Below are 27073 nucleotides of genomic sequence, written 5' to 3' on the forward strand. Positions count from 1 at the left end.
ACCATGATATAAATGTCTAGTTATTCACATGTTCGGTTTTAGCCTAAAGGTTACGTCACCAGACTTGCTACCATGTGTATGAAGCACGAGCAGTAGGTCCCTCAAAAAGGTTCTCAAACATAGGATGAACCCGTGTGACTTATCCGCCCGCGCCTGTTGTTGCACAATCATATCAAAAAGACCATTGATGTTTCTTACTGCCATTAGTCGACACTATCTAATGAAATAAAAGGTGTCCACTTCCAGGAATACATGCGTGTGTTATACTGATGTGTTCCGTACAGTGTGATCAAGGAGGGTCTGCAGCAATGTTAGTACCGGCACAGAAAATTTTACTTAGGCTTTTAAGTGCTGCCACTTTAAATTTGTTTATATGCCTGAACTCCATCATAAACTATTTGGGCAAGGGCAGCCAAGTATATTTGTGTATGTTTATTTACAAAATAAACCTGTCTCCACCGTGCACTGGTCAAGAGAGAGGAACCAAGCAGCATGTTGGTCGTAAAGGCAGTATGGCTGGTCAATAGACCTCACAACAGAGCCATAGACTAAGCACTATACTCCATCCCTCTACCCCTCCTCCCTGTTTTACAAGGCTCTGCAGGGGGGGGGGGCTAGCATGGCCATCGAGTTGCCGAGCAGTAGCACTCCTTGCCATATGAGGACATGCAGACTGTCTCCCTGAGCCTGTGAAGAGGGTGTTTATCACTCCCAAGGTGATAAACTCTAAAACACACAAGAGAGAGACGTGTGTTCCCCCTCCGTGGGAGGGGGGGGGGGTAACGGTGTGGGTCGGGCATCAGCTGCTCTCACTGGGCAGATCCTTCAAGCGCCTACACACAGACTGACGGGTTTATGACTCAGCGATGGGGCTCACGAAAGGGTCGCGATACGCCCATGACACTCACATGACGTGTGTTGCAATGGCTACCGCAAAATGTTAGAGAAACGTGCATGATAAAATATGTGGAGAATTATCACCGATGATGATAAGAGCACTCTTTGCCTTCAGATCCATGTTCGCCTAAACAAATAATAATAATCCCTGATGTGATTGATCCGGCTGGTAGCCTAGTGATTAAGAAGTTAGGCCAGTAACCAAAAATGTTGCTGGTTCGAATCCCTCTTGTCGATGTGCCCTCGAGCAAGGCACTTAACCCTAATTGCTCTGGATCAGATGTCTAAAAATAAGATTATTTATTTTTACAAAATGTACTGTTCAGCTGAAGCCTCACGACCCATTAGGTGTTGAGGATTTCCTTAACCCATACAAATGTGTATAGGTATTGTCCCCTTGACAGAGCAAGTAGCTGTGGGCCAAGCGACCACCCACCCATCACCCACAATCTAAAGCTGGTCACGCAACAAACACCTTGACAAAGTCTATGGGTCTCGTTCTATTACCGAAACGCAAGAATTACTCACAAAATCCACTTAAACAACATTCAAGAAACCAAGTGATGCAGAATTTATTAAGGGAGACGATCATACAATGATAGGGGAAACGCATTCAATAAAAAAAAAATCATAACAATGGATGGGGGGGGACCATTGAGGACTAGCCCAGCCATGCAGTTTGACCATATGACTCTGGTTTCACTAGCTTGTGTAGGCTCAGTGCTCTGGGAGGATATGGCATTGATGGCCTGGATGATTATGTAAACCAGCATTCCGAAATGAGAGCCGATTATAAATCCCATTTGATGCCCTGCATATATGCATACCAAGAAAACGACAGCGATAGGCCTACATGGTGGCCTTGGTAGAATAAGGAAAGACAACCAAAATGATTGACACACACACTAGTGTCTTTGTACAAGCACCAGGCATCCCCATGTCAACTGAAGAGCCAACCTTGTTACTCCAACAAAGCCCCTTAAGAGACAAAGACCCGTCTTTCATATTCTGTGTCGCGGGGGGGGGGGGTCATATGTGTAATCTGATAATCCTCTCAGCCTAAATAACGTGGCATTTCTATAAATTCACAAACGGCCAGTCTTCTCAATCACAATAAAAATCCCTCTGAATGATGACGTGCCGAAAGTGGGGGGGAAAAAGGTACAGAAGCTTCATCTGGACATTTGATCAACATACTTTTTATATGTTTAACCTTTTATTTAACCAGTTAAGAACAAATTCTTATTTTCAATGACGGCCTAGGAACAGTGGGTTAACTGCCTGTACAGGGGCAGGACGATAGGGGTACCTTGTCAGCTCGGGGGTTTGAACTTGCAACCTTCCGGTTACTAGTCCAACGCTCTAACCACTAGGCTACCCTGCCGCTACCCTGACTCCTGTTCCACTGCAAATTTAGCACCTCATTTCTGCGACTGAAATGAGTGGTGTTAATCTATAAAAAGTACTTGCAGTTTTTTTTCTCTCGCAAACATCACAACGGCATGAAAGGAATTGTAAAGCGCTGCTCATGACTTTTTCATTCATAGCTCAAACTCTAATTAGGCTTCCAGACCGAGCGCGGCTTTGGCAGAGGTCTTCAGCACATATAGTAGGCTACTTCAACACTTCTGTCAGCCAGTGTCTGTCTGAACTATTTGAGTAGTTGGGAGTTTCCTTTGGCAACATTATGCTCAGAATTCAGTTGGTGATCCTCTTTCTTCTGGCTCACATCTGCCAAATGGGATGCAGTAGGACACCTGCAGTTTTGACAGCTGCTTTAAGCTCCCTTACAGATCCAGAGGGTATCCGCTTGGCACAGCACAGAGTGCCACTTGGAGAAGGGGCAGGGGGCAGTAAGAGGCATCAGCTGCTCACACTGATGGAAAGAAGAACCATTGTCTTTTAATTAAATAGATGACCGTTAGCCCTAAATGAATGCCATTCATGTCAACGCAATGACGATTTGTGGACATGCAGTGCAAGATGTTAAAAAAAGGAAGCTTGAATTTCAAGTAGGGCTGGGCGATATATACAGTGCCTTGCGAAAGAATTCGGCCCCCTTGAACTTTGCGACCTTTTGCCACATTTCAGGCTTCAAACATAAAGATATAAAACTGTATTTTTTTGTGAAGAATCAACAACAAGTGGGACACAATCATGAAGTGGAACGACATTTATTGGATATTTCAAACTTTTTTAACAAATCAAAAACTGAAAAATTGGGCGTGCAAAATTGACATAAAATTACCTCCCTTATCTCACCTCATTTGCTCACATCGGATATAGACTTGTTTATACTGTATTATTGACTGTATGTTTGTTTTACTCCATGTGTAACTCTGTGTCGTTGTACATGTCGAACTGCTTTGCTTTATCTTGGCCAGGTCGCAATTGTAAATGAGAACTTGTTCTCAACTTGCCTACCTGGTTAAATAAAAGGTGAAATAAAAAAATAAAAACAATTACACAAGGCGGAATGGCGTACCATAAACATTGAAATACCATTATACAAGGTAAAGTAAAACCCAAACTGATCCGTACATCAATACCAGTATATTATAAATTACGGTATACCTACCAGCCATAATTTCAAGTGAGAACATGTTGTTTTTCCTTAATTCCCCTTGACATGTTTTTTTTTTTTGCTATATGAGCCATTAGCCCAAATTGTATATGTTTTCTTAATAGGACAGGATAGAGTGGGCGGAGGTAATAAATCGCGGATGTCTCACAATATATATATAGTCTAGACCGGGTATTCCCAAACTGGGGCATTGACGTCGGGGGTAAGCCAAATAAAAATCTAAAATATATATATATATATTTTTTTTTCTTCTTCACATTTTCAAACAGTCCATTTATATTTTCCACGAAGCTTTACATTTAGATGTTTTTTTTCCTCCCCCTCGCATGAGTAGCCTCGTTTCACTGCCAAAAATAAAATGAAACCATCAAGTGTACAGCGAAATAACACCATGTCAAATACAGGTAGCCTCGTCAAATTATTAACATCCACTAGCGGTCCGTATGTAGCCAAACGTAGCTGCTGCTCATTCCGTTTGCACGAAAATTCATAAATGTTTTTTTAAAAAAAAGTAAGGCCCGTGTCCATAGAGACACATACAAGCTCTACTGGTAGTACTGCTACTACCAGCAGGACTACACCTGCACCTGTTGACCACAAGTTGTTCTGCTTCCACGACCACATCCAATGCTAGCATCAGTAATTCTACATTTGTTGTCAGCCCAACTAGCATGAACACTGACAGTTGTGAATCTGATGCAGCCGAAGAGCTACTGCCCCTTAAGCACCGAACAACAGACAGGGATGTTGGACCACGAAAGAGGCGCAAATATGATGAGAACTACATTGATTTGGGGTTCACTCATATTGGGTGCCTTTCCTCAGCCCACTGTGTTATACGTGCAAAAGTACTCACACACAACTCAATGAAACCTTCACTCTTGAGCAGACATTTAGAAACGAAATATGCCAATTTGAAAAATAAGCCACGGGAGTTTGAGCGAGAATTAAGACAACTTTCGAGTAATCAGATATAAAAGCAACAGATACCATTAATAAGAAGGGGCTAGAAGCATCTTATATGGTGAGCTACCGAGTGGCTTGGACAGGCAAGCCCCTACTATTGTGGAGGACTTAATTCTTCCTGCTGCCGTGGATATGGCAGGGACAATGCTGGGGGAAAAGGCCCCAAAAAACTATACAGACAATGCCTTCATTAAACAACACTGTTTTACGACGCATCAGTGACATGGCAGGAGATGTTTTGAAATAATTACTGCTTCGCAAACAAGCCAGTGAATTCTATGCGTTACAGCTGGATGAGTCAACAAACGTGCCGGGCCTGGCACAGCTCCTGGTATATGTCCGTTATGTTTATGCGGGGTTAATTAAGGATATTTTTAAAAGTACTGGACAGCTTTGTGACATCAAATGGACTTTGGTGGTCAAGATGTGTTGGCATCTGTACTGATGGTGCAAAAGCCATGACAGGGAGACATAGTGGAGTGGTAACGCGCGTGCAAGCAGTAGCTCCAGACGACACTTGGGTACACTGCAGCATCCACCGAGAGGTTCTTGCTGCCAAAGGCATGCCTGACAGCATGAAAGGCATGTTGGACACTACAGTGAAGATGGTTAACTTTGTTCAAAGCAAGGCCCCTGAACTCTCGTATTTTCTGCACTATGAAATGATATTGGCAGCAACCGTGTAGCACTTTTACAACATACAGAAGTGCGCTGGTCATCAAGGGGCAAAGTATAGTCACCTTTTTTTGAATTGAGAGATGAGCTTAAAAGTTCTTTACTGATCATAATTTTCACCTGTCTGACCGCTTGACTGATGAGTTTCTCACACGACTGGCCTATCTGGGTGATGTTTTTCACCTGTCTGACCGCTTGACTGATGATGAGTTTCTCACACGACTGGCCTAAATGGGTGATGTTTTTCTTGCCTGAATGATCTGAATCTAGGATTACAGGGACTCTCCGCAACTATATTCAATGTGCAGAACAAAATTGAGGATATGATTAAAAAGTTGGAGCTCTTCTCTGTCTGCATTAACAAGGACAACACACAGGTCTTTCCATCATTGCATGATTTTTTGTGTGCAAATGAACAAGCTTACGAACAATGTCAAATGTGATATAGCGAAGCACCTAAGTGAGCTGGGTACGCAATTATGCAGGTACTTTCCCGAAAAGGACGACAAAAACAACTGGATTCGTTATCCGTTTCATGCCCTGTCTCCAGTCCACTTACTGATATCTGAACAAGAGCCTCATCAAAATTGCAACAAGCGGTTCTGTGAAAATTGAATTTAAAATCAGAAGCCACTGGCAGATTTCTGGATTGGGAGAGTATCAGAGTATCCTGCCTTGGAAAATTGTGCTGTTAAGACACCGTTGCCCTTTGGAAAATAATTTTCTGATTACAGCCAATCAGCATGCTTATCGCAAAAACCATTCCACTACCACTGCATTGGTGGACATGAGTTTGTGGGTGCACTATTTTTAGATTTCAGTGCAGCATTTGATTTAGTGGATCATGAAATAATTTTTACAAAATTAATGCATTAAATAAAATAAAATAAAATTTTATTGTCACATACACATGGTTAGCAAATGTTAATGCGAGTGTAGCGAAATGCTTGTGCTTCTAGTTCCGACAATGCAGTAATAACCAACAAGTAATCTAGCTAACAATTCCAAAACTACTACCTTATAGACACAAGTGTAAGGGGATAAAGAATATGTACATAAAGATATGAATGAGTGATGGTACAGAGCGGCATAGGCAAGATACAGTAGATGGTATTGAGTGCAGTATGTACATATGAGATGAGTATGTAAACAAAGTGGCATAGTTAAAGTGGCTAGTGATACATGTATTACATATAGATGCAGTAGATGATAGAGTACAGTATATACGTATACATATGAGATGAATAATGTAGGGTATGTAAACATTATATTAGGAAGCATTGTTTAAAGTGGCTAGTGATATATTTTACATCATTTCCCATCAATTCCCATTATTAAAGTGGCTGGAGTTGAGTCAGTGTGTTGGCAGCAGCCACTCAATGTTAGTGGTGGCTGTTTAACAGTCTGATGGCCTTGAGATAGAAGCTGTTTTTCAGTCTCTCGGTCCCAGCTTTGATGCACCTGTACTGACCTCGCCTTCTGGATGATAGCGGGGTGAACAGGCAGTGGCTCGGGTGGTTGTTGTCCTTGATGATCTTTATGGCCTTCCTGTGACATCGGGTGGTGTAGGTGTCCTGGAGGGCAGGTAGTTTGCCCCCGGTGATGCGTTGTGCAGACCTCACTACTCTCTGGAGAGCCTTACGGTTGTGGGCGGAGCAGTTGCCGTACCAGGCGGTGATACAGCCCGACAGGATGCTCTCGATTGTGCATCTGTAGAAGTTTGTGAGTGCTTTTGGTGACAAGCCGAATTTCTTCAGCCTCCTGAGGTTGAAGAAGCGCTGCTGCGCCTTCTTCACGATGCTGTCTGTGTGGGTGGACCAATTCAGTTTGTCTGTGATGTGTACGCCGAGGAACTTAAAAAAACGTACTACCCTCTCCACTACTGTTCCATCGATGTGGATAGAGGGGTGTTCCCTCTGCTGTTTCCTGAAGTCCACAATCATCTCCTTAGTTTTGTTTACGTTGAGTGTGAGGTTATTTTCCTGACACCACACTCCGAGGGCCCTCACCTTCTCCCTGTAGGCCGCCTCGTCGTTGTTGGTAATCAAGCCTACCACTGTTGTGTCATCCGCAAACTTGATGATTGAGTTTGAGGCGTGCGTGGCCACACAGTCGTGGGTGAATAGGGAGTACAGGAGAGGGCTCAGAACGCACCCTTGTGGGGCCCCAGTGTTGAGGATCAGCGGGGTGGAGATGGTGGTGAGGGTAGGCAACAACGTCTCGAGCTTGATGACGAGCTTGGAGGGCACTATGGTGTTAAATGCCGAGCTGTAGTCGATGAACAGCATTCTCACATAGGTATTCCTCTTGTCCAGATGGGTTAGGGCAGTGTGCAGTGTGGTTGAGATTGCATCGTCTGTGGACCTATTTGGGCGGTAAGCAAATTGGAGTGGGTCTAGGGTGTCAGGTAGGGTGGAGGTGATATGGTCCTTGACTAGTCTCTCAAAGCACTTCATGATGACGGAAGTGAGTGCTACGGGGCGGTAGTCATTTAGCTCAGTTACCTTAGCTTTCTTGGTTTTAAGGAGGTAGCATTGAATTGTGTACAGTCATATCTTGATATAGGTGGAAACAGTCCACCTATATCAATGGTTAATGTTCTTCCCCTCGTGTGTTAAACTGTGGAATACCGCAGGGCAGATGCCTTGGGCCACTTCTATATTTAACATATACCAACAATCGTCCCTATGCCTTAGCTGAAACTCAAGCTACTATATTTGCAGATGATACTACAATTTATGCAGCAAGACAATCGGTTCAACAGGTACAGCAAGCTGTACAAGGAGATTTGAAGAATATCAGGGAGTGGGTTTGCCAAAACAAACTTGTTTTAAACACCAAGAAAACCAAAGTTATGTTGGTCTGTTCAACTAGGAAAAGGCTACAACAGCATGGGATACAATTAAGTATGGGAGGAGTACAAATTGAAGAAGTGGCAGAAACCAAACTGTTGAGAGTGCAGCTAGACAACTGCTTATGTATGGTAGTCTCAAATAATGAATCTATGTAATATATATATTAAAACAGCATGCATTATCAGAAGGATAGCTAAATATTTACCAGGAAAAATTATTCAGCAAATAACACAAGCATTAATTGAGAGTCAGGTGAACTAATGTTCTGTGGTCTGGGGAAATGCATCTTCAAGTGAAGTTAGGAGGCTGCAGAATGCACAGAACAAAGCAGCAAGGATTGTTTTAAGGTGGAGATATGGTTCTTCTGTTGCAGTCATGCGCAGTGTTCTTGGTTGGTCATCAATCGACAAGATAATTTTTAAAAAACATGCCTATTTTATTTCATTATATACATAGTTTAAAACGGCCAAGTTCTATTCACAACAGTATTCAGTTGGGAAGAGACAAGGAATAGATTGATACGTTATCCAGACAGAAAAGAGAAATAGGCAAAAGAACATTTCGATTTAGAGCATTGAAAAAATGGAATAAATTAACTGAGCAAACTAGAAACCTTTCAATATATAAATCTAAACATTTTAAAACGATTTTAAATATAATACATAGAAATGTTGTGGGACTATAGTAGATGAAGTATCAATATTTTTTAGATTGAGTATTTATTGGGTCATTATGTTAGTATATTATGTATGTTTTGTAATAGTGTGTTTGTTATATGTGAAAATGTGTTTGTATTATAAATTGTATTTGAATGTTTAAGGACTCTTGGAAGATTAATCTAAATGGGGACTAAAAGAGATTCAAATAAAATCTATCAAAAGCAACCACATACCTATGTGAGAGTGGATTCTCGGCCCTCACTAGCATGACAACTAAATACAGGCACAGACTGTGTGTGGAAAATGATTTAAGACAGACTCTTTCCAATACAACGTCGCAGAGTTATGCACATCCTTTCAAGCACGCCCTTCTCATTAACCTGTGGTGAGTTATTCACAAATTTCAAATGTACAAAAAAAAAGTGTTTTATGTAAAGAGCATCATTTTTTAAATTTATTATTATTATATTATTAAATGGTGCCCTGGTTCTTTAAGAGGCCTTCGTCAATGTTTGAAGGGGTACGGTACGATAAAAAGTTTGGAAACCACTGACCTAGATAGAGGGAATAATGACAAACGTCAGCCAGTGCTGTATGACACCCGGAGTAATGGCATAGGCTACTGGTGACGGAGCACAGACGTGAGGACAGTCCACAGGGTATAGACTGGGACTGGCAGCCCTATTCAGAGTCCGACCCTGACGAATGTGCAGCACTACCCAAAGTGAACTCAATAATCTACAGCAGCAAGTCTCTCCCCTGCTCCCCCGCAGTATGGGCCAGACTGTCCAGCCCCATTCATCATCATTACCAAAGCATGGGTTCTCAGACGGAATATTTTCACACAATAAGCCTGGGTCGGTTATGTCATTTTGAGGACAGACTCATGTCCCGAAATAGAATCGTCCATCATTGAGATATTTCTAGGACTTTGTTATACCTAAAGTCTCTAGTTAGTGGATAATCCTCAGTTAAGTCTTTACGATATCTTCAACCCTTGTACATGGTACTATTTTAGTCTTAACACTTGCCTCAGTTTGAATGAATGGCTCTTTATGTAAATACTTATCAGAATTAAACTGAATAACCTTTCATCAAATGGCAAACGACTTCCTGTGTTTTACTCAACATACAAAACAGCCACCAGTGGCACCCGCTCTCAACTCACATCAAGTCTGGGACTGGGTGGATGTGATCCAACAACACTTCACCCTGAATCACTAGATATAAATATATGTCTCCAAAACAGCCGTTTCCCCAGAGGCTCAGGGCAGACATTATAACAGACAGACATTGAGCAGGAGACCACAGGAGAGAGAGAATGGTGCGCACTGTTTTCAACTGCCATTCAAATTACACCCCTGGTTCAACCATGGTGGGATTTGAATAAAAATGCATTAATAACTGAATATCTGTGATAGAGAGTGGACGATAAGGCCCCTTTTGTCCTGAACTCGACAGGGGGAAAAGGCAGTGGTCGCTGGTACCGTGTTAACACTGCACACACTGTTCATCTGTCTACATAGGGTCAGTCATGGAGACCAAGGGACACCATCGTTTGGCTTGGGGCAGGGACAATGTTGTTGACCCTGTTGTGCATTTGGACCACTCCTGAAGGCCAAGTTAGGTCAGCGTTGTTAACATTGGCAGTTTGTCGGAGGCTTGAGGGGTAGGAGGGGGGAGAGGAATGCATTAAAGACCAAGAAGGACAGTCTGAGCTCAGTTCCAGGCACTGAGACATAAAAATAAAAAAACTGTTCATTCATTCAGATGAACTGCAGCAGTGCATTTCCTCAGCCCCCATACTTGTTTCACTATCTATTATGTCTCTGCTCTGCAAGCTGTGCCAACATTAAATGGATGCCACTGCTAATGCAGAATACACTAATTCAACAGAATGGCTGATGGGTTCCTGACTACTTACCATAAGTAGCATTCATACTTTATATTTGATTTGCCACTTTGCAGTTAAGTCAGAGCTTTAAATCCTTTCAGATCCCGTTCCCTGTTCTGACTTGTAGCCTAAACACATCAGTGAATACACCAGACATTAAAACCATGCAAATGGCAACCCAGCTCCGATGGCTGCTTCATCCTTGTGAAACAGTCAAAAACATTCTATTCATCTTTTATTTATCAATTTGCTTGGCAGGCGCCATTATCTGGGGTGACTTGGTCTACATTTTGATACACTGTGCTGCTCTAGCATGATAGGCTTTCCCTTGATTCCTGGAACTTGGCTCTCGAGACAAAACCAACTGAAACGGCAAGACTAAGCACTTCCGTGAAGGCATATGGAATACTACCCCTGACAAGTGATTTTTAAACCGATTATTTATAAGTAATGGAATCGCATGGAGACTCCATCTGAATTCCCGACATGTCCGCAGTGATTGGCAGGGTATCCGAGGTCCTGTAGAGCATGCTGAGAAATGCTTGGGGATGAGTGACATGGGAAGGGGTTCCATAGCTAAAACTGCGAGGCCAGGAAAGGGGGTCTGTGAACAGGAGGTGATGTGGTGTCGCCACGAAAACATGTCTGATACAAACTTACAAAGTATGCATGAGCAGATGTTCATATCACTCCCAGGTTCACAGCCAGATGCAGATTGGTTTCCATCTCGGGCAGTGGGGCAGTTGAAGGCACTAAGATTAAGGCTTTTATAATGTTCCAAAAATTATCATTTTCCTTTCCCTTAGCCTCGAGTAAGAAATGTCTGCTGTTTGCATTACACCTTGTGCCATCACTTCTAACTTAAGATGTTTGCGAAGACCCCATTTCCATCTGTTTGAACAGAAATCAAAGACTTTGCTTATTCCTAATATTTAGGGATTGAAAATGGCTGAAAAATGTACACCTTAAAAAAGATAAGAGGCATAAACATAACCACACATATGGATTGCAAAGCTACCTCCCTTTTCTATTTATCGAGTTATTACATAAAACGTATCAGAATTCCGAAGAATGTGTGATGTAATACGGAGGACCCGGCAAGCCAGCCTATTCCCTGTAATGTAAACTTCAACAGAAATAACTTTTTTTTTAAAAAGGACAAAAGTTCAAATGAAACCAAATCATTTGCACTCACGACTACTGGTTTCAATGACATTTTCAGCCAACTTACAAGTAAACACTTCACGAATGTATTGTTACAAAATCAGCTTGCAAGGTTGCTAGCCAACTAGCCTGCTAACATTAGCCCTACGAGCACTGCATGAGTCAGCCAGTCAACACACAGCTTACATCAACATTAACAGCCTTTTACTGCAGTGGGCTAAGTCAGGGCCACACAGAGTGTTTCTTGTTAGTCTTAAATCTACTTTGAAATTAAAGTATACACCTCACACACATGGTTATGGGCTCCAAAACAAGAAAACGCCTGTACCATGTCAGATATAAAGTTGAAATATATTACATTGGGTTTGCATCCCAATATTAAACTTTATATCACAGAAGACTGAAATCACACAATAATTTGACAGAAATAATGTTTATTAATTATAAAATTATGAAAAACATTCCACCCATGAGGCCACTATTCATTTGACTGCAGGAAAGGGCTACAGTAAACCGCAGTATTAGAAATACATAACGCCATTAACCAATAATCAAAAACAATTACTGGTATATGCAGTTCTCTTAGCCAGCAAGCCAACCAGCTAAATTTAGTTATTTTAGCCTGCTAGCTACCATAGCCAGCTAACTACCCTAGCCAGCCAACCACCACGGTCAAAATAGCGAAGTAGCTGACGGCTGAGTTAGCTACCAAAGTCAAAGAAGATTCAAGAACAGCCTTTCAGGAGGGATAGTCAGCTAGCTAATCCAATAGCGATAGTGAGGCAAAGTCACATTGAATTCACCTGGTTTATTGCCATCCCTGCTTACATTCATGATGTATGTCGGTAGGTACCGGTATGTCGGTAGGAAATAGAGGAAGCAGGCTTGGCACAGCAACTGGTTTCAGTCAGTCTCATTCCAAATCCTCACTTCCACTGGTAATACTAAGCTATCGAAGTACTCAGAGGTGAAATGCGCACCGCATAGGGTAGACGTGTGCACAGTTCCCATACTCCAATCTGCTTGCGTCAACCGGAAAAACCATTCCGACTTCAAAACTTGCTTCTCATTTTTGGGCCACAATTTAGTCGTAAGCCCATCCTTGTGGGTATTACTGCACTGTGGGTATTACTGCACTAGCTACAAATGACAGAAAACTACCAAAAGCACAGGAGAAGAGTTGCAGTTTTTTGCATTAATTTAGATGGTTTCTTCTTCCTGGATGCTCACCAGTGCCAACACGTGGTTTGAAATGTAATTAAATACTTGCATGGCTAATAGCTAACTTTAGCCAGATGCAACTAGCTAGGTAGCAATAGGGCATTGTGGGTAGCTCCAAATATATCCGGGATTAAGTTAATATGTAAAAATGCTAAAACATAACTATGTTTGTAGTTATAGGTAACCAGACGGCTCATCCACATACTTACGTACATATTCTCATTCATATCTCACTCACTCATTCATATCTCACTCATTCTCATTCATATCTCACTCATTCTCATTTTAGTTTAAGAGTGGTTTGAAAAGACCCGCTGAAATATCTGGGATGGAGTTTTGGCCTTCCATGGTGACATCACCATGCAGTAAATTAGTTAGACCAATAAGAAAGAGAGTTCCAAACATATAATTAGGAATTTGAATACAAATTGAACAGGATCTCTATGGTTCCAAACCTCTCTGCCAATAACAGATTGTCACTCCCCACTCGGACCACTCCGACAGTCCTAGCAAAATACTTACTTGAGAAATTTGCCATTGCTATAGCCATTGTTTCTTTGATTATTTTAATTGAAAACAATCACAGGAAGGTATTTAATTGTTAATCAGAAATTATTTGATTTAATTGAAATATTAGATTTTTAAAAACGGCTGCATTGGATTTTTAAGCAGAGGGTGGGTGGGGAGGTGGTGGCTGGTAGCAGGAGGTTAAACCATCAGGACTCCTCCCAGGGTTAATCTATTATCCAGCACCAGCTGCCACACATCCCCCCCCCCCCTGCCCCCACCACACCAGCCATTTACAAGCGGCTCCATACTTGGCCTACTGCTCGCTGTGCGCTCGGCTAAGCCACTGGGACCGTAGCACCGGGCATCTCGGTGTAACCTACTGGGGAGCATCCAGGTCCAGGGATCAGGACACAGGTAGTGTGTCACGGAAGATAAAGCCGCTGTGATGAAGGAGGACACGCAGCGGGGACCTCCAAGACTCAGTGGGATTTGCCTCAGGGTCCTGTGAGGGGATAGCTGCTATGTTGCAAGGTGAACTTCAGAACGTTGAGAGACCATGAAAACCTGGTCTGTTCTCTTTCCTTTGCAACATTTTAAATGTATATTTTATCCAAGTCCCCAACAGAACTGTCCCGCCCCTGAAATGTTGTCTTGGAAGGTGACTGTAGGTTCATGGGTTCAACTTGGTACCGTCCTTCAGACTTTGCTCCGTCTTGACACCTTGGCAAAGGATGACAAATGGCCACAGCCCTTCCTGGACAGGCCTCTTACCCAGCAGGCCTATAAACCCCCATTAACCCACTTCCTCCATTGCTGCCTTTAAGACGCCAATTGTTTCTTATGTGGTTTCCTCTTCTTCGTCTGCACTGATAGAACAAAAAATAAAATCTAATTCCCAGCTGGCATCCACCAAATTGCATTTACAGATCAGTGCAGATGAATGAGAGGGAACATAGGGAGGAACAGAAGTGAACAGCCCTGAACAAACAGGAAACTGAGGTGACAAGGTTCCCTGTGACCTGGACCATCTATGGGCATGGTCTCCACAAATTTGCCTGCATGAATAGTCACATGATACTTGGAAGCTTATAATTATAAGGCCCTGATAGATTGTGTTCAGATTTGTATTGGTGTTACTCGCATACTCTTGCTAAATAACAAAAGGCAAGGACAGCAGGTTTATGGCAGCTTTACTCAGACATTGTTGTGGTAGTCATAGATACATGTGCGTTGTGAGCCTGTAACGAAATTGAACATGTTCATATCACATGACTGATTCACTGATTTCTCTCAAGTTATCAAGTAAGTAACAGTGAGTGTTTCAATTAGGGCAATAAAGCAACATTCTAAAACTGTGGTGGTCATAGATAGTTGAAGTCGGGAAGTTTACATACACCTTAGCCAAATACATTAAAACTCAGTTTCACAATTCCTGACATTTAATCCTAGTAAAAATTCCGTCATTAGGTCAGTTAGGATCACCATTTTATTTTAAGAATGTCCAATATCAGAATAATAGAAGAGAGAATTATTTATTTCAGCTTTTATTTCTTTCATCACATTCCCAGTGGGTCAGAAGTTTACATACACTCAATTAGTATTTGGTAGCATTGCCTTTAAATTGTTTAACTTGGGTGAACGTTTTTGGTGGCCCTCCACAAACTTCCCACAATACGTTGGGTGAATTTGGCCCAATCCTACTGACAGAGCTGGTTGTAAATGAGGTTTATAGGCCTCCTTGCTCGCAAACACTTTTTCAATTCTGCCCATAAATTTTCTATGGGATTGAGGTCAGGGCTTTGTGACGGCCACTCCAATACCTTGACTTTGTTGTTCTTAAGCCATTTTGCCACAACTTTGGCAGTATGCTTGGGGTCATTGTCTATTTGGAAGACCCATTTGCAACCAAGCTTTAACTTCCTGACTGATGTCTTGAGATGTTGCTTCAATATATCCACAATTTTCCTACTTCATGATGCCATCTATTTTGTGAAGTTTTGGAGCAGTGGCTTCTTGCTTTCTGAGCTGCCTTTCAGGTTATGTAGATATAGGACTCGTTTTACTGTAGATATAGATACTTTTGTACCCGTTTCCTCCAGCATCTTCACAAGGTCCTTTGCTGTTGTTCTGGGATTGATTTGCATTTTTCGCACCAAAGTACGTTCATCTCTAGGAGACAGAACACGTCTCCTTCCTGAGCGGTATGACGGCTACGTGGACCCATGGTGGTTATACTTGCTTACAATTGTTTGTACAGATGAACGTGGTACCTTCAGGCATTTAGTAATTGCTCCCAAGGATGAACCAGATTTGTGGAGGTCTACAATTTTTTTTCTGAGGTCTTGGCTGATTTCTTTTGATTTTTCCATGATGTCAAGCAAAGAGGCAATGAGTTTGAAGGTCAGCCTTGAAATTCAGCCACAGGTACACCTCCAATTTACTCAAATGATGTCAATTAGCCTATCAGAAGCTTCTAAAGCCATGACATCATTTCCAGGAATTTTCCAAGCTGTTTAATTAAAGCCACAGTCAACTTAGTGCATGTAAACTTCTGACCCACTGGAATTGTGATTTAGTGAATTATAAGTGAAATAATCTGTCTGTAAACAATTGTTGGAAACATTTCTTCTGTCATGCACAAAGTAAATGTCCTAACCGACTTGCCAAAACTATAGTTTTTTAACAAGACATTTGTGGAGTGGTTGAAAAACGAGTTTTAATGACTCCAACCTAAGTGTATGTAAACTTCCGACTTCATATCACATATATCACGACTGATTCACTCTTATTTCTCTCAAGTTGTAAGTTAAGTAATAGAGTGATTTCAATTAAGGCAATAATTAAGGCAATAAAGCAACATTGCTAGGCTACTTTTTTAGAAAGGTTACACAACACCTTACACAGAAGTGAAACTGCCTACAACAGACTTCTTAATTCACAGACTTTCACTAGCTAGCACAGTTCCCACAGCTTCCATTGCGCAAGAATAGCATTCACACTTCCTTTTCCTGTGGGCTTGTGAGAAACCTCAGATGAGACCACAGAGTTCCACATCACCCCGGCTTGTCCAGTTTCAGGAAACTGAGGTGACAAGGTTCTCTATGACCTGGACCATCTATGGGCTTGTCCCACCAGCTGCAGACACCGTGGCCTTTGGATGGGTTGTCATCCGAGATGGGGGGGGGGGTGACCTCACTAGGGGCGGCTGCAGCACTTAAGGTTGACAATAGGGCCGGGACAATACCAGTATCTTTATTTAACTAGGCACATCAGTTAATAACAAATTCTTATTTACAATGACGGCCTACCCCGGCCAAACCCGGACGACGCTGGACCAATTGTGCACCGCCCTATGGGTCTCGCAATCACGGCCGGATGTGATATAGCCTGGATTCGAACCAGGGACTGTAGTGACGTCTCTTGCACCGAGATGCAGTGCCTTAGACCGCTGCGCCATTCGTGATACTCGTTATTAGTATCGTGGCAAGGAAACAAACAAGAAGCGGATTTGAAACAAACACTATTGTTCAGAGGCACATTTATTTATTGTCCAAGCTATATTGAACAACGGGTATTTACTCATGCTCTGAGTGCATTCTTCAACAACATGGGTAGCTAGTAATTATTTGTGGCTAGCTAGTTATAACCAGTTAACCCTACTGACTTACTGTGGCTTTGGGACTTACTCACTGAACTGTCTTCAAGCCAGGACAATGGCAATAGAGATGAAACAATACACAAAGCAACCATTTTACTTCACAACTATCAGCTAGCTCTATGAGAATCATAATAACAGGCAACATTTTTATTTTTTTCCCACATGGTTTACATATTTTATTTGCATACTTTCCGTTGAAGCTTGCACGCGTCAATACTTCAACATATGTACAAACGGAATAAAGCATTCAAGAAGAGCCCTCTGTGCTCCGTTTCGCAATCTTTGATTTGGACTCATACTCCGACCCTCCCGTGCTCTAATTTGCGTGCATGGAGCACAGTAGCATTTTGAGATACAAAATACACACAACAGGTTTTTAAAAAGGACCAGAGTATGGTCTGCTTTGTGTTACAATTTTTGACATGGAAAAAAATATATTGCATTACTGGTATCATCACAGTCCTTGTTGAAAACACTGTTCTAATGGACCAGTGGAGCATAAATGTATCGGGGGACCGACATTTTTGTTGTGGTAGTGAGGTGGTTTAGGTACTTCTTTGATGTTCCAAAAGTTGTCAAAGTTAGTGACGGCTGTGTTTCAGTGTTATTTTCACCCCAATAAACGTGGAAAGAGCTCAACCACCAAGTGAAATGTGATACGCCGACTCTTTCAGCTTTGTAGCCAGGAGGAGGTCCGTAGTGACAAACTCCAAAAGCTGTGGAGGAAAGTGCTCTGTAAATGTACACCACAGTTATCTAAACAAGTTGCTCAGTTAGTGGCACAACAGCAAAGACTACACAGAGCTGACAGAGCATTACAATATCACTCACTGGACTGTTTTCACTCAGGGGGAAACAGTCTCTCTGTGTGGTGTATGGAAACAGTCTTTTAGTTCAGGTACCTTTGCTTCTTGGATACAGGAACAATGGTGGACATCTTAAAACAAGTGGGGACAGCAGACTGGGATAGGGACAGATTGAATATGTCCATAAACACTCCAGCCAGCTGGTCTGCGCATGTTCTGAATGCCGTCAGCCTGGGGGGGGGGGGTAAACACGCTTAAAATGTCTTACTCACATCGGCCACGGAGAACGAGAGCTCACAGACCTCGGGGGTGGCCTGTGTCACCAGCACCGTGTTATTCTCAAAGCGGACGAAGAAAGTGTTTAGCTTGTCCGGGAGCGAGACAGTGTCGGCGACGTGGCTGATTTTCCCTTTATAATACGTGATTGTCTGGAGTCCCTGACACATACGTCTCATGTCTGAGCCGTTGAATTGCCACTCCACTTTGTCTCCGTACTGACGTTTTGCCTGTTTGATTGCCTTATGGAGGGAATAACTCAACGGCAACACGTCCCAGCACGTGTGATAAAAACAGTCTTGAAGCATGGATTCCAATTGGTCAGACCAGCGTTGAGTAAACCTTAAACGGGAAGTACCCGAGTTTCTGCCTATAGGAAGGGAACAGAGTCGTGATCTGATGTGCCGGAGGGAGGGCAGGGTCTTGTAGCCATCCTGGAAGGACGAGTGACAATGGTCGAGAGTTTTTGAAGTACTGCAGGCGATGTGTTGATAGAACTTTGTAAGCGTTTCCCTTTAGATTATTAATAACCAACATTTCAGTTAAAATCATTCAACACTACAGCCTACATTTTCAATACATTTGGTAGAAATATGTAAGGGTGCAACAGCAAATCTGTAAAAGTCATGGGGCACAGCTAAAGTTTAAAGCTAAGTATTTAAGCTGCCACCATGTGACCATTGTGTTTCAATTCAGAAATGAGAGGGTATTGACTATACATGTGAAGGTCTCTCCCCTGGAGAGTCAGAATATACACAGTGGGCCCTGATATTACAACAGATATGTGGAAAAACTGTGTCCACACCACATTGGACATTTATTTACAGAATAAATATTTATATAGTATTTATTTTTAATGCCCGTTTAAATTTACTTCACTTCCTTCCTCCTATGGACATTCCCAAACGGACTCATACCCTGCGCACATGACTGTACATATTATTTACTTTGTCTAATTAACTTCTATTTATTTTAGTTTTCATTTGACCTGCTCTGTTATAATTTCAGCGTAAAGTGAAAATGATATGCCTCCCTGTAATCAATAAACTATCGCTGTGAGATTCCAGAAGAATGCCAAAACGCTGTTCATCAACTATTCCTCACTGCTACACAGAGTCGTCACACACACAGGGCCCGTTGAACAGCTGAGAGGCCAATGCCGTTGGGGCACCGGGTGTGACGGATCCAAATGTGTGTGGCACGTGGTGATCTTGTGCAAGGTCCCATCATCCCACCCGCATCGCTTGGCAACAGGGCCACAATCGCAACAGAACTACATTACCCATCCAGGTGCGTGGGGGATGTTAATACCACACTGAGCCATTTTCCACTGTGGAGGCCTCATGCATGCGAGGAAGGCTTTGAGGGAAATGCTTGGGAGCCAAACGGCTAGGCCTAATCTGTGTCATGCCTGCGGCCTAGCGCCTGGGAGCAGAGGAGGGGAGAAAGCCCACACGTCTGGTGTTGGGGGAGGATATTAGCAGGAATGAATGGAATTCTCTATGGTCATGCCATGGCTGCAAGCCAGGAGACTCCTGTTCCCCTGTGACATTAACTTTTTTTTTTTAAACAGACCTTAGCTCAACAAGTAAGATTCCATTTCAAACTTGCCAAATATCTCATTAGTAAGCAAAAACACAGGGCAGTAAAGTAAGAATGAAAGACAGAGGAATCCCTTTCCAAACACTGCCTTTGTTCCAATAACATCACTCCTCTTGTTAAGCTGCATCAATGGGAGTTAGCGCTTGAATATCCTCCATTCTGAGAGGCATTCCTGAATCCTGACAAGCCACGTCCTGTCTCTGTTCAGTCTGCCTGTGAAGAGTGGGTTGTACGCCTGTGATGCAACAGCCCTGTTGTGAGGTATGTTTTGAGTCAGGGTGGCCCTGGGAGAGAAGATGCCTCATGCAATAAACACACCGAGCCAGTCGGGGAAATGGGAGTTGTCAGGCAGCAAAAACTAAAACACGGAGAACAGAGGACATACCAGACATATCCTCAGTATTAGGAGCCGCCGCCTCCCTTTCTGCAGATTCCTTATGAAGAATAGACCTCCTAAACTCAACCATTATGAAGAAGTAGACACGGAAAAGAGCACCTTCATTTCTCTGAGATTGGGCCTCAAGTCTTAAATATGTCAGTGTTGTAAGTCATTGTGTGAAATGGATCATTATGGATAGGCACCTGAAAATGTAATAATGATCACGGGCTAGGTCCTATGATGAGAGTCGTTCCAGAGTGACTGACTGATAGGAATGATGATGATTCTATCCTGGCTCTGAGCTGCATTCATTTGCTGCAGTAAGAGGGTGGGGCCTGTTAACGTTTGGCTTGGCATGCCTGCACAGTGGAGCACTCTGAAAGGTAAGCAAGAAACCACACTTAACAATTATTACCCCCTCCCCAGGACATCCACAACGAGTGTGGTCACAATATTTAACGTATCGTTAAAAAAAGGGGGAAAACAGCACGTTACACAATATCTTGATTGAATTGAGGCTTATAAAAGTTACGGTTTTCTGAAAGTGGGTGAGGCAAGTACAGTTAATGGCAGTCTAACACGAGGCATATTATTATTGTGTTATTATGTTGTGGTATTAGTTAATATTATTGTTATTATTATGTTATTATGATATGTTATTATGTTGTATGGATGTATAGATGTCAGACAGTCTAACACGAGGCATATTATTATTGTGTTATTATGTTGTGGTATTAGTTAATATTATTGTTATTATTATGTTATTATGATATGTTATTATGTTGTATGGATGTATAGATGTCAGACAGTCTAACATGAGGCATATTATTATTATTATTGTGTTATTATGTTATAGTATTAGCTACTATTATTGTTATTATTATGCTATTATGATGTTATGTTGTATATGTATATGTTATTATGTTGTATGGATGTTGATGCAACTGTAGTAACACTTCCAGAATGTAAAGGGCTATAAGGAGCAGCTGTTCCACAGAAGGGGGAATAAGAATGAGAAACTCAGGATGTGTAGTGCAATCATGATTTTCAGAAGGCAATCACCGACTATTATTTTTTATTTTTATTTTATTTTACCTTTATTTAACCAGGCAAGTCAGTTAAGAACAAATTCTTATTTTCAATGACGGCCTGGGAACAGTGGGTTAACTGCCTGTTCAGGGGCAGAACGACAGATTTGTACCTTGTCAGCTCGGGGGTTTGAACTCACAACCTTCCGGTTACTAGTCCAACGCTCTAACCACTAGGCTACCCTGCCGCCCACTAGGCTACCCTGCTGCTGTTGGCCTCTGCCCAAATTAAAAACAACCCGTGTTTAAATAAAAAAAATCCATTTGAACACCAGATTAAAAAAGGTGATGCTTATTTTGTGTGCGAGCGAGGATGCACAAGAGGAGACGCAGTGGTAGAAGGGAGTCTCCATCCTTCCAACGGCTGGGCGATAAGGCCGATAGCATTTCACAATATTTTCGACTGTATTTTTAGTTTCTGAACAATACAAGTTCTAGATTTGCTTTATGAGTAGTGAGTGATCCTAGGGGTGGGCAACGCACATTCTAGGTGATTTCAATGGGTCTTTCTACATTCGGATTATGTTATACTGTTTAAATCAAATTTAAACCAAAAAAAGAAATCAGCATTTATCAATTTTCGGGACACTCATTTGAGATTATTTCCACACTACCGCGTAGCATATTACCAGATACCCATACACTTCCAGTCACTGTGTTAATATTACTTAGCATTGGCTAGCAAAACTACCTCTAACTTCCTTCATACTGAACACAAGACATAAAAATGGAATCCACGAGTTCATTTGACTCTAACTATGCCCTTTTTGTTTCCTCAACTCCTCAAATTGCAGGAAGAGCAGAAGCTACTAAAAACGAGAGTATCAATGAACATTGATTCTGGAAAATGTATGCTCAGTTTTGACGAGCTCAGCATTGCGGTAGCACATAGCGCTAGCAGCTTTTTAGCCAAAGACTGTTACACTAGCTGTCTAGTCTGTTGTATAAATGTGCAATGAGCGTAAAAAGAAACTATTATAAAAGGAATGGGCAACTCATTCTCATTCAGAAATAAGGTAGGTCACTTGATTTCAACATCTGAACAAAGTGGACAGGCCTAGCATGCCGTTCGAACCGTTGGAGACGGACAGAAGGGTGTGTACAATTCAACTGCTCTACCTTGTTAGTTAGCAAATAGTTAAAAGTTTGTTGGACTTTGAATATAAAGATTAGCTCGCTACCCACTAGCATGTGGGGTCGTGCTTAAGAGATTGTTTATGAGACCTTGCTGTGTTAATTTTCTATAACACCTCCTACAAAAAGTTAGTCATTATTAGTGAAATTTGGTTAAATTTGTAACAAAAAGTGAATTTTAATAGACTGCCTTGAAAGCCAGATCACTGATGATTGCAAAAAAAAAGCAGGTTAAACTATTTTGATAAAATAATACAATTATTAGTTGGTCGTGTGATGGTGGAAGAGTTATATTTAGCCTAGGTATAATTTCACAAACCCTGAATTCATTAGATTATTGCTAACTGTTTGAAATGTAATTTAACTTTAAATTATTGAACAACAAAGCTTAGAGAAAACATGTATTTATAAAAATTAGGGAGGTGATACACTGAACAAAAATATAAAACATGTAAAGTGACGGTCCCATGTTTCATGAGCCGAAATAAAAGATCCCAGAAATGTTCCATACGCACAAAAGCGTAATTTTCTCAAAAATGTTGTGCACAAATTTATTTACATCTGTTAGCGAGCATTTCTCCTTTGCCAAGATACCCCAATTCAATTGACCTGTGTTGCATATCAAGAAGCTGATTAAACAAGATGATTATTACACAGCTGCACCTTGTGCTCGGGACAATAAAAGGCCACTAAAATATGCAGTTTGTCCCAACACGAAGCCACAGATGTATCAAGTTGAGGGAGCATGCAATTGGTATGCTGACTGCTGGAATGTCCACCAGAGCTGTTGCCAGATAATATAATGTTCATTTGTCTACCATAAGCCGCCTCAAGCAGACAACAATAACAATTGTATTTTATCGATGTCAGTTTGAATGCACAGAGATACTGTGACAAGACCCATTGTCGTGCCATTCACCCGCCATCACCTCATATTTCAGCATGATAATGCACAATGTCACAAGGATCTGTACATAATTCCTGGAAGCTGAAAATGTCCCAATTCTTCCATGGCCTACATACTCAGACATGTCATTCAATGAGCATGTTTGGGATGCTCTGGTTAGACGCGTGCGACAGCATGTTCCAGTTACAGCCCATATCCAGCAACTTTGCACAGCCATTGAAGGGGTGTGAGACAACATTCCACAGGCCAATATCAACAGCCTGGTCAACTGTAAAGGAGATGTGTCACCCTGCATGTGACAAATGGTGGTCACACCAGATACGGACTGTTTTTCTGATCCACGCCCATACATTTTTTAAAGGTATCTGTATTCCCAGCAATGTGAAATCCATAGATTAGGACCCAATTTATTTATTTCAATTGACTGATTTCCCGACATGAACTGTAACTCAGTAAAAACACTTAAATTGTTGCATATTTCGTTTAAATTTTTGTTCAGTGTATATAAATAGATAATCACCCATAAATTGGGAGGAAATAATCAGCCAGCCCTAGTAGGAACCAACGTTTTGGTCAGTGTTTCCCAGGGGAACCTTTAGTCTTCTTCCTAAAAATGTATTATTTTACTTCATGTAGCTAACATATTCATGCTTTGCCTATTCCTCTTTGATTTAGAATATACTTGCACAGACAACATGATGATTGAGGCCTACACCAGCAATGGTATCAGGCTGTATTAGCTAGCTATGTTTGCTACGACTCAGTACATTTATTAGCTAGCCAGCTGATTAGCATTAGCAGCTAAAACTATTTAAATTTAGCCACAACTTGCTTAGAAAAAAGACAAAACTAGCTGTTTTCAGATTGTAAGATACACAAACTAATAGTGTAATTATAGAACGCTTGTGGATTTATTTTAGGAAGCAAAGTGTAAAGCAGTATCTTTGTCGGCAACATCTTTCTGCATCTGCTGCATTGACTATGCAGACTGAAGACAACTGCAAGTGGTTTCGTGGTCAAGCAACAACTACAATCCTTGAGTGACAGGAGGCGGGACTTAGCGAGAGAGAGTAAGAGCGATGACTCACGTAGCGGAGTAAACTATAAAAAATTTTGTAAAAAAATTGACGTTACACACAGCGGAGTGGCGTATCACATTTAACATACCAAACATTGAAATACTGTGCATCAACCGGTCCGTGTGTATCAATACGCTTTATATAGTAAAATACAGTATAAGCTTTACCGCCCAGCCCAGGTTTGGAACTGGCAAAGATAAACTAGCATCGCTCCCAAGGGTGCATGCTGGAAATCAAGTCGCAGCAGAATCCTATGCAGATACTCACCACTGACTGCAAATAGTAATTCATATTTTTTATACCGTCTTATCCTCCATGGAGTTGGCTGTAATAGCCCTGTTGTCCGAGTGGTAATGGGGCAATAAACACCTGCGCAGCAGTCTCCTTCTCCCACTGACCTTGGCAGCTAATTCACTCAGCTACAGTTCTTGCTGCTCAGGTGCACAGGAATCTGGGCTCTCCCTGGGTATACTAATGGGAGAAGGCCACTTCAAGCATATCAATTTAATAACGCCATCGATATACAACACACAGGTTGGTGGTTGTAAAGTGTGTACATGTGTTTATTAACACAGAACATTCTCAAGACCTGAATTTCAAAGAAAATTGTTGGTGAAGCAAACTGCAATTCAGCAACATCTGCTATTCATCAACATCTGCTATTCATCAACATCTGCTATTCATCAACATCTGCTATTCATCAACATCTGCTATTCATCAACATCTGCTATTCAGCAACATCTGCTATTCAGCAACATCTGCTATTCAGCAACATCTGCTATTCAGCAACATCTGCTATTCAGCAACATCTGCTATTCAGCAACATCTGCTATTCAGCAACATCTGCTATTCAGCAACATCTGCTATTCAGCAACATCTGCTATTCAGCAACATCTGCTATTCAGCAACATCTGCTATTCAGCAACATCTGCTATTCATCAACATCTGCTATTCAGCAATTGTTCAAGGGGACTTTTAGGCTAAATATGTGATGTGGCCACTGGAATTAGGGGAGTGGAGTAGAGGCTGCCAGAAGGTTACAGTGTGAACTTGCTGCACTGGTCAATATTAGAGGGTGAGGCGCGGTCAATATGTCTGTCACTGATAATGAGGGGCAGATCACACGGTTGATCTTCGGTGAACTAGCTAGACTCCCAGACGCTCAAGCCCTTGACCAATGTATTTGCTGAGATCAAACGTTGCTTTGTCAGTGCCAGAGTAATAAATATATGAACCTTGGTGGATATCAAAGGTCCAATACACTTATCTTACAATTAACATGCAGCTGTAAAAGGATGGGAGGACTGAAAAACCACAAACCTCCACTAAGGTATTTAGCCTGTTGGGCAGATGACAGCCTCCTTTTGACAGAGTAGAATCTTCATGGTTTGTGTTAAGTAGGACAAGACGTGGGCAAAACATTTGCTACGGAAAACTATAAAAAATTATTTTTTCTAGGACAACTTTGAGTAGGCTAGTAAGCTAGCCTACCTCCCCATTTGAAAACACTTTTACCCATTTTGTGTGGACTGAACACAACCCTGATGTGTTGGATCAAACCAAAGCCACAGAGACACAGGTCAGTCTCATGGACCTCCCTGTCACAAATCATGTGTAGGGCTTTGGGGACTGTTCATTATGCTAGGGTGTCATTTGGCGGTCCTGGTTGAGTTCCAAAAGGACCATTCACACACAGGCCAAGTCTCAACCAAACGAGCCCAGAGGTTAGGCAGGTAAATGTGTAGCTTAGGCTAGAGGAGGATTGGTCTTGGACAGTCAAAACCGAGTTGTGGCACCTGCTGATCATAGCTCCGAGGACAGCAACAGTCTTACATTATAGTAATTCTGCAGACGCTCTTACTCAGAGCATTTAGGGGTAAGTGCCTTGCTCAAGGGCATAACAAGAGATTTTCACCTATTCAGCTCGGGGATTCGAACCAGCGACCTTTCAGTTACTGGACCAATGCTCTTAACCGCAAGACTACCTGCCGCCCTACATCTTTTCGGGAGCAGACACACTGGGGTGTAATCTCATTACTGACGTCAATGAAATGCCAAGGGAAGAGAATCCTCTCAGTGTGTTGGAGGACTGCAGCCAAAAGGCCAGGTTGGACTGCGTGCCTGGATTGGGGCAGATTGTGTGTGTGTGTGTGTGTGTGTGGGGGGGGGGGGGGGGGGGGTGGTACTGTGAGCAGTCTCGGTGAGCCATGGTGCATAATAGTAAAGACTGTTTCACAAGTTGGGTCCTGATATAAAACATGAGGAATTCTGGCACTGAGAAAAGATAGCTTGTTATTCATTCTGAAAAATAACAAGTAGCCTAGTAGGTTAAATTAATAACTTTAGCCTCAAATTGGAACAGTCCTCCATTAACCTCGACCTGAAAAGTATAAACCTGAGGTTATGAGCCCCATCACCTGATTCTGAACACCAGTCCTTAGGCTCAACCTGGAGATGGTTACATTTGTATAACAGCTCTGACAAACAAAAAAGTAAACAATACCTGATAGGACAGAAGAAATGACAAAAATAGGCAACTGATTCCTTTAACAAACACAATCTTTTTGATTTGCACTGTTTGTAATCTGAGACCAAGCACTGAGTCACTGTAGATACAGTCCAATAAACAGTACATTCACCTCTGTAAGAGAATATTAACCAGGCAACAGTTCAGAAACCACTGTTTAGTGTTGAGGTTTCAGGAACAAGGAATTGTAAT

The 27073-nt window shown here is 41.9% G+C and overlaps 1 protein-coding gene across 4 annotated transcripts in view; it reads right to left on the bottom strand.

The window, feature by feature from the left end:
• The window catches only part of cdc42bpb (CDC42 binding protein kinase beta (DMPK-like)), a 117487-nt gene that overhangs the window by 89236 nt on the left and 1178 nt on the right, over window positions 1-27073 (bottom strand). The window lies entirely within an intron of this gene.

Source organism: Oncorhynchus mykiss, chromosome 8, assembly GCF_057628025.1.
Source record: "Oncorhynchus mykiss isolate SJ-2025 chromosome 8, ASM5762802v1, whole genome shotgun sequence".
In the NCBI taxonomy this organism is placed as follows: Eukaryota; Metazoa; Chordata; class Actinopteri; order Salmoniformes; family Salmonidae; genus Oncorhynchus; species Oncorhynchus mykiss.